Source organism: Triticum aestivum, chromosome 7D, assembly GCF_018294505.1.
Source record: "Triticum aestivum cultivar Chinese Spring chromosome 7D, IWGSC CS RefSeq v2.1, whole genome shotgun sequence".
NCBI lineage: Eukaryota > Viridiplantae > Streptophyta > Magnoliopsida > Poales > Poaceae > Triticum > Triticum aestivum.
Window position 1 is genome coordinate 577342753 of NC_057814.1, and position 7831 is coordinate 577350583.

The 7831-nt window shown below is 41.0% G+C and overlaps 1 pseudogene; it reads left to right on the forward strand.

Moving 5' to 3' along the window:
* The first annotated feature begins 1597 nt into the window (after positions 1-1597).
* On the forward strand, positions 1598-1681 carry LOC123171667 (uncharacterized; annotated as a pseudogene).
* Positions 1682-7831: the final 6150 nt, after the last annotated feature.

Consider the following 7831-nt stretch of genomic DNA (forward strand, 5'->3'; position numbering starts at 1 on the left):
AGGAAACATTGTTTGCCATTCAAAAATGCAACCTTGTGCACAAAATGAGATCATTTGAACAAACTATGACATGAGTGTGGCCATAAAATTGATCATTTGACTTGAAAGCCATGAATCTTCACACATGATAGCTCATTTCTGATAAGACTTTTTTAATATAATTACCGTATCACAAGTTTATTATTATTCCTGACAACTTGATAATATATAATTACACAATGTGAAGGTTCTCCATTTTTTTGTTTTTCATGTCCGTTTCAAAATGCGGTCAAAACAGCGGGCATGACCGTTCCTAGCTAGTTGTTGAATCTTGGAATTTTTTTAGTGTTTCTCTGGTTAAATATATACTTAGGTACCTAGAAATGACTTTTGGAAAAAATAAGGAGCAAACTATAAGGCAACTGCAGTTCAAATTTGACCCGCTTCCAGCTAAATCGGCGGAAGTTTGTCTTTTTTACGAGAGGTGGATCAAAACTTTTGACACCAAACAATTTGATCAATTATGAATTAAATATGTCCTAATATTTTAGTAAAATGATTTGGTCCAATTTTGCAACAAATATATGGTAGGTCCTTCACAAAAAAAAACTCATTTTGGGCACTCGAAAAATGGAAAATGAATTTTCCGTCCAAAGAAAATGAGAACTTCCTTAGGAAACATTGTTTGGCAGTCCAAGATGCACCCTTGTGCACAATATGAGATCATTTGAACAAACTATGCCATGAATGTTGTCAGAAAATTGATCATTTGACTTGAAAGCCATGAATCTTCACACATGATATCTCATTTCTGGGAACACTTTTTAAAAATAATTTCCGTATTACAAGTTTATTATTTTTCCTGGTAACATGTTCACATATAATGCACAATGCGAAGGTTTTCCAATTTTTTAATTTTTTTAATTTTGCATGCCCGTTTCAAAATGCGGTCAAAACGACGGGCATGACCATTCCTAGCTAGTGGTTGAATCTTGGAAAATATTTGGTGTTTCTCTAATTAAATAGATACTTATGTACCTATAAATGATTTTTGGAAAATATAAAGAGCAAACTATAAGGCAATTGCAGTTCCAGTTTGACCCGCTTCCAACTGAATCGACGGAAGTTTGTCTTTTTCACGAGAGGTGGATCAAAACTTTTGACACCCAAACATTTGGTCAACTGTATATTAAATATGGCCTAATATTTTATAAAATTGATTTGTTCCAATTTTCAACAAATATATGGCAGGTCCTTCACAAAAAAGACTCATTTTGGGCAATCGAAAATGAAAAATGAATTTTTCGTTATTCGAGGGAATAACACTACTACTTATTAGGAAACTTAACAAATATTGTCATAAAAAGAGAGGGAAACTTACCACTGGGCATCGTGGTGATACCTGATTGTTTAGGGAATTTCCGTGAAGATGATGATATCGGGATGTGAAACATTTAGACCGTTGCGGCCTTTCCGGTCTTTGATAATCTAAAATCAAGATTTTTAAAACTAATGCCTAGCATGCCATCAACGTCTTATTGTTCCTCATCTAGAGATGTAGCTCTATGCGTTGGTGTGATATAATGTAGAGGAGTTGCATGTGAATCGTTTGTCAGCTGAGCATATGATGTTACAGGGAGATGCTACTCAGATTTTACGTCGTTGAAGTATCTTAAACCGAGCTTTTTAAAACCGATGCTTGGTTGATCTAGTTCTAGTATATTAGTTGGGTGAGAGTCTACTGTTGTTGGTGTTGTGTAGTCATTTCTTTTTACGTTGGTGAAGAATAAAAAAGATGAGCATTTCTCCAGCCAATGTCTGAAGTAGTTGCTGCTGTGTAGTTTGTTGGACCTATGCATTTCATCAGAAGTCAGATATAGTCTGGACTATACTTCTAAATAGAATGAAACATTTCTCTTCCGTTTATCTGTCTTCAACTCTTTGGACCGAACGTCTCTCTTGAACACATGTACGTTAGTGTGGTGATGGTTAAACAACTACAGTAGATCGGCGTTTTTTGCATTTCTCCACCTTGGATATTTTGCCAAAAATAAACCCTTAGACTCATTGCCATTCCTTTGATAATAATTCATTTTGGATGTTAAGTATTTTTTAGCAGTAATAAACCTGGCTTTTCCATGTTGCAACCCAACAGCAGCACCCCTGTTTGTCCGTGTACTACGCATATTTGCTCTCCTGCTCTTAGATTTAACTAGCCAAGGCAAGGATGACGCCCACCATCGTTGTTAGATTTATTATCCATGTTGGATTATTATTTTTTGTTTATGCTTGCCCACACTCTAAATGTCTACTCGTGGCATTCTTTATCGAACAAGGGATTGCCGCCTGTCCCCGACTTGACTAAGTATGGCTTCGGTTTGCACATCTCTTTCAGCTTGCGGGATTAGTGTTGCTGCAAATAATCCACTTTCTTTGTAATGGATGGTGGCTACATTATTTAAGCCATTATAGAGTTTTTGACAGGGTTAAACATTTGGAAACATAGATTCATTTAACCTTGCAGTACCAGTGTCTGCAAGCATTGGCTATTGTTAGTAAAATGTTGAGTTCTTCCTTTATATCATTGTCTTATTGCTATCCTTTTTTCAAGGATGATGCAGTACCTTGTTCTTTTCACTAAGACTTGCCTCTTGTTTGTTTCCTTTATATCATTGTCTTATTGCTATCATTTTTTCAAGGCTGATGCAGTACCTTGTTCTTTCCACTCAGACTTGCCTCTTGTTTGTTAATTTTGCTGTGATATAATAATCTATTATAATTGGGTAATATTAACTCCCCTGTAGTAGAATGGATGGTCGTGGTAGTAGAATAGTACTCCCTCTGTAAACTAATATAAGAGTGTTTAGATAATTAAAGTAGTGATTTAAACGCTCTTATATTAGTTTAGAGAGGGAGTACTTTTCTTCAGGCGAATGTGTTACAGTGCCGTTCATTGCATGACCTGCACTTGTACCAATATACCGTGCTGGTACCTGTAGGTTAGTGTTGTTGGTTCCTAACATGAGCTTTAATGTTGTAGTTGAAGTGTAGAACAACAGCAGGTTAACGTGTTTTATTTGCCCTATGCAAGTCTGTTGTTTTATTTGCCCTTTCTAGTATTGTACAAACTGATGCATTCCTAGCATAAACAAATTATTCTATAAGATTTGTAAAAGCAATCATTTCACTATGCAAGTCTATTGTTTTATTTGCCCTTTCTAGTATTGTATGATAGTGTCCAAATTCAGGACGGGAAAGGTGAAGCTGGAACGTCCTAGTTAGTAGAACTGCTTTGTTGCTTGCATTAGTGTTGCCATTGCATTTGTTTTGTTCTGGCCTCAGCAGCAGTACACCTAATGCTGGTAGCCTTTGTGTTCAATCTTTTATCGGAGCACCGGACAAATTTGAAGTGCAAAGCCATGAAGCCAAGTGCAAAGCCGGGATGCATTATGATAGACTGTAGAGATTGTGACATTCGAACAGATTTACTGTTATTTGTGATCACTTGCCAGAGATTTGTTTGCTCTGTTTGACTGTAATAGACTATAGAGATTGTGACATTGGAACAAATTTAGACTGTAGAGATTGTGGCATTGGAACAGATTTACTGTTATTTGATGAATTACGTTTGTTCAGTTTTGTTTGAAATAGTGATTTAATAATGTGTGAAATGGAAACCTGACTAGTGGGATCCACTTATCAAAATAATCTAAGCAATGTTGAAATATCTGACGTGTGGGACCAATGTATGAGATTATGACATGTGGGGCCTGGTGACTAGTGGTACCAGCTCCAATATATAATGGTCGAAACTAGAAAATCAATGGACTAAAAAGGCCACGGCCCAAAAATAAAAAGGCTGCAATGTTGGGCTTGGCCCTTGAAGTCGACCAAAAATTGACAGGAAAAAAATATATAGAAAGGCTAAATTGTTGGGCTTGGCCCATGTAAAACATCAAATTGGACCGGGCTGATTCTAATCAACAACCTTATCATTTGGTCGCAATTTTGCCACGCCAGCTTGCCACGTTGGATCCGACGTCGCCTGGGTAGACAACCAACGACCAAAACAATTCGTCGTAGGACCAACAACCTTTTGTTTGTCATTGCCTTCTACGACCATATCACAGATAAAGTCGTTAAGTTTCATTAAAGACGACCAGCTTTTGACCAATTGTTTTTGGTCATAAAAAGGTCACAAATGGAAAACAATGACCATTCAACGACCAATAGTGATGGTCGCAAGTTGAAATATTTCTTGTAGTGGGGGATGCCGGTGAGGTGAAGATCACACACGCCAAGCCCACCAAACTCCAACGGGCGGCATATGCGCATCCAATTTACAAGACAGTAGCCGAATTTGGCATCTTTTCCGCCATGCCAAAGGAAGTCGCGGATGATCCAGGTGGTTTTCTTGAGAACCATCGGGTTGATGGCCATGGCAAGAAGAATGTGGACGGGCATAGCAGTCAGAAATATGACAGACATTGCTAGCTTGTGTAGCATAATTGCATCAGTTGGATTAGTAACAGTGTAAACTACTCATACGTCTATGCGTTTGAGTTAATGAATGGGTAGATTAGTTGGATTAGTTACAACCTATGGTTGGATGGTTAGATGGACAAATGATATCCACAGCCCATCAGGTTTCAACTCCTGCTGCTCGCATTTATCCTGGATTTATTTCAGGATTTTCCAGTGATACATGTTCAGTGGGAGGAGACGTTCCCATCGACTATGAGGCGTCTATGATGTCTTCGTAAAATCTCAAGATGATATGTCAGCTAAGTATCTCAGAGGTTCTCATAGGGGTAGGGTGTGCGTGTGTGCCTTCATAAGGGTGAGTATATGCGTGTATATATGAGTGATTGCTTATGTACTATGTTAATTTTTTTAGTAAATTGACCGCAGCGGTGAGATTGAGCTCATCCACATAAGCCGTTCTCGTGACCGTACAGAAAGGCAGACACAATGGCTGGGAGGCTCCACCGAGCTAAGTGAACTCCATGAAGGAAATATGCCCAAGAGGCAATAATAAAGTTATTATTTATTTCCTTATATCATGAAATGTTTATTATTCATGCTAGAATTGTATTAACCGGAAACATAATACATGTGTGAATACATAGACAAACAGAGTGTCACTAGTATGCATCTACTTGACTAGCTCGTTAATTAAAGATGGTTATGTTTCGTAACCATAGACATGAGTTGTCATTTGATTAACGGGATCACATCATTAGGAGAATGATGTGATTGACTTGACCCATTCCGTTAGCTTAGCACTTGATCGTTTAGTATGTTGCTATTGCTTTCTTCATGACTTATACATGTTCCTATGACTATGATATTATGCAACTCCTGTTTACCGGAGGAACACTTTGTGTGCTACCAAACGTCACAACATAACTGGGTGATTATAAAGGTGCTCTACAGGTGTCTCCGAAGGTAATTGTTGGGTTGGCGTATTTCGAGATTAGGATTTGTCACTCCGATTGTCGGAGAGGTATCTCTGGGCCCACTCAGTAATGCACATCACTATAAGCCTTGCAAGCATTGTAACTAATGAGTTAGTTGCGGGATGATGTATTACGGAACGAGTAAAGATACTTGTCGGTAACGAGATTGAACTAGGTATTGAGATACCGACGATCGAATCTCGGGCAAGTAACATACCGATGACAAAGGGAGCAACGTATGTTGTTATGCGGTCTGACCGATAAAGATCTTCGTAGAATATGTGGGAGCCAATATGAGCATCCAGGTTCCACTATTGGTTATTGACTGGAGACGTGTCTCGGTCATGTCTACATAGTTCTCGAACCCGTAGGGTCCGCACGCTTAAAGTTTCGATGACAGTTATATTATATGTTTTGATGTACCGAAGGTTGTTCGGAGTCCCGGATGTGATCACGGACTTGACAAGGAGTCTCGAAATGGTCGAGGCATGAAGATTGATATATTGGAAGCCTATATTTGGATATCGGAAGTGTTCCGGGTGAAATCAGAATTTTACCGGAGTACCAGGAGGTTACGGGAACCCCCCGGGGGCTTAATGGGCCATAGTGGGCCTTAGTGGAAGAGAGGAGAGGCGGCCATGGAAGGGCAGCGCGCCCCTCCCCTCTAGTCCGAATAGGACAAGGAGAGGGGGGCGCCGCCCCCCTTTCCTTCCTCTCTCCCTCCTCTTTCCCCCTCCACTCCTAGTCCAACAAGGAAAAGGGAGGGAGTCCTACTCCTGGTGGGAGTAGGACTCCTCCTGGCGCGCCCCTCCTGGCCGGCCACACCTCACCCCCTTGCTCCTTTATATACGGGGGTAGGGGGCTCCCTAGAGACACAACAATTGATCGTTTGATCTTTTAGCCGTGTGCGGTGCCCCCTCCACCATAGTCCACCTCGATAATACTGTAGCGGTGCTTAGGCGAAACCCTGCGTCGGTAGAACATCATCATCGTCACCACGCCGTCGTGCTGACGAAACTCTCCCTCAACACTAGGCTGGATCGGAGTTTGAGGGACGTCATCGGGCTGAATGTGTGCTGAACTCGGAGGTGCCGTGCGTTCGGTACTTGATCAGTCGGATCGTGAAGACGTACGACTACATCAACCGCGTTGTGCTAACGCTTCCGCTTTCGGTCTACGAGGGTACGTGGACAACACTCTCCCCTCTCGTTGCTATGCATCACCATGATCTTGCGTGTGCGTAGGATTTTTTTTGAAATTACTACGTTCCCCAACAGTGGCATCCGAGCCAGGTTTTATGCGTTGATGTTATTTGCACGAGTAGAACAGAAGTGAGTTGTGGGCGATATAAGTCATACTGCTTACCAGCATGTCATACTTTGGTTCGGCGGTATTGTTGGATGAAGCGGCCCGGACCGACATTACGCGTACGCTTACGCGAGACTGGTTTTTCTGACGTGCTTTGCACAGAGGTGGCTGGCGGGTGTCAGTTTCTCCAACTTTAGTTGAACCGAGTGTGGCTACGCCCGGTCCTTGCGAAGGTTAAAACAGCACCAACTTGACGAACTATCATTGTGGTTTTGATGCGTAGGTGAGAACGGTTCTTGCTAAGCCCGTAGCAGCCACGTAAAACTTGCAACAACAAAGTAGAGGACGTCTAACTTGTTTTTGCAGGGTATGTTGTGATGTGATATGGTCAAGACATGATGCTAAATTTTATTGTATGAGATGATCATGTTTTGTAACCGAGTTATCGGTAACTGGCAGGAGCCATATGGTTGTCGATTTATTGTATGCAATGCAATCGCCCTATAATGCTTTACTTTATCACTAAGCGGTAGCGATAGTCATAGAAGCATAAGATTGGCGAGACGACAACGATGCTACGATGGAGATCAAGGTGTCGCGCCGATGACGATGGTGATCATGACGGTGCTTCGGAGATGGAGATCACAAGCACAAGATGATAATGGCCATATCATATCACTTATATTGATTGCATGTGATGTTTATCTTTTATGCATCTTATCTTGCTTTGATTGACGGTAGCATTATAAGATGATCCCTCTCTAAATTATCAAAGTATAAGTGTTCTCCCTGAGTATGCACCGCTACGAAAGTTCTTCGTGCAGAGACACCACGTGATGATCGGGTGTGATAGGTTCTACGTTCAAATACAACGGGTGCGAAACAGTTGCACACGCGGAATACTCAGGTTAAGCTTGACGAGCCTAGCATATAACAGATATGGCCTCGGAACATGGAGACCGAAAGGTCAAGCGTGAATCATATAGTGGATATGATCAACATAGTGATGTTCACCGTTGAAACTACTCCATCTCACGTGATGACAGGACATGGTTTAGTTGATATGGATCACGTGATCAGTTAGA